At 71.9% G+C, this 1,153-nt stretch overlaps 1 long non-coding RNA gene across 1 annotated transcript; it reads right to left on the minus strand.

Moving 5' to 3' along the window:
* Positions 1-100: 100 nt before the first annotated feature.
* Positions 101-1,128, minus strand: LOC107199637. Its single transcript, XR_001519256.3, has 2 exons — positions 396-1,128; positions 101-316 (listed from the first exon to the last, which is right to left on the minus strand). It is a non-coding gene; the product is annotated as an uncharacterized LOC107199637 (long non-coding RNA).
* Between the last annotated feature and the right edge of the window lie 25 nt (positions 1,129-1,153).

Raw genomic sequence — 1,153 nt, forward strand, 5'->3', positions numbered from 1 at the left:
TCCCAGCCCCCCCTGTGCCCCCCCAGGGCTGCTGTCCCCAAGGCGAGCGCTGCCGTTACTCCCACGAGCCCCCCCCGGCTGCCCCCAATTAAAGCTCGGCTCAGCGGAAACCTCGGGGGGCTTTAATGAACTTTCACTGGGGGGTGGGGGGTGGGCTCGGGAAGCCCCCAGACCCCCTGGGGACCCCCCTGGGGACCCCCCGAGCCCCCCCGGGGACCCCCGTACCGCACCGAGGCCAGGAAGGTGCGGATCTCCATCGGCTCCAGCCGCACGCGCCGCGGGTCCAGCCGGGGCGCCCCCCGCGCTTTGGGGGTCCCTGGGGGCCGCGGGGATGTGAGGAGGGGGTCCTGCGACCCCCGGGACCCCTCCCCAAATCCCCCCCAAGCCCCCCGAACCTGTGGGTGTGTTCCAGAGCAGGCGGGACACGCTGTGCAGGGGGATGTCGCCCCCCAGGGCCATCTCCCGCAGAGAGGTGATGGTGAAGGCTGAGAAAAGGGTCTGGGGGCGGCGGGGCCGTCAGAGACCCCCCAGAGCCGCCCCCAAATTCCCCAGGTTGGGGGGAGCCGGTGGAGACCCCCAGAGCCGCCCCCAAATTCCCCAGGCTGGGGGGAGCCGGTGGAGACCCCCAGAGCTGCCCCCAAATTCCCCAGGGTGGGGGGAGCTGTCAGAGACCCCCCAGAGCCGCCCCCAAATTCCCCAGGCTGGGGGGAGCCGGTGGAGACCCCCAGAGCCGCCCCCAAATTCCCCAGGGTGGGGGGAGCTGTCAGAGACCCCCAGAGCTGCCCCCAAATTCCCCAGGGTGGGGGGAGCTGTCAGAGATCCCCCAGAGCCGCCCCCAAATTCCCCAGGTTGGGGGGAGCCAGGGGAGACCCCCAGAGCCGCCCCCAAATTCCCCAGGTCAGGGGGAGCTGTCAGAGACCCCCAGAGCTGCCCCCAAATTCCCCAGGTTGGGGGGAGCCAGGGGAGACCCCCAGAGCCGCCCCCAAATTCCCCAGGGTGGGGGGAGCCAGGGGAGACCCCCAGAGCTGCCCCCAAATTCCCCAGGCTGGGGGGAGCCGGTGGAGACCCCCAGAGCTGCCCCCAAATTCCCCAGGCCGGGGGGAGCCGGTGGAGACCCCCCAGCCCCACCCCAGAGCGAGGGACAGGCACCCCA

Source organism: Parus major, unplaced genomic scaffold (genome assembly GCF_001522545.3).
Source record: "Parus major isolate Abel unplaced genomic scaffold, Parus_major1.1 Scaffold1601, whole genome shotgun sequence".
NCBI classification, from domain to species: Eukaryota; Metazoa; Chordata; class Aves; order Passeriformes; family Paridae; genus Parus; species Parus major.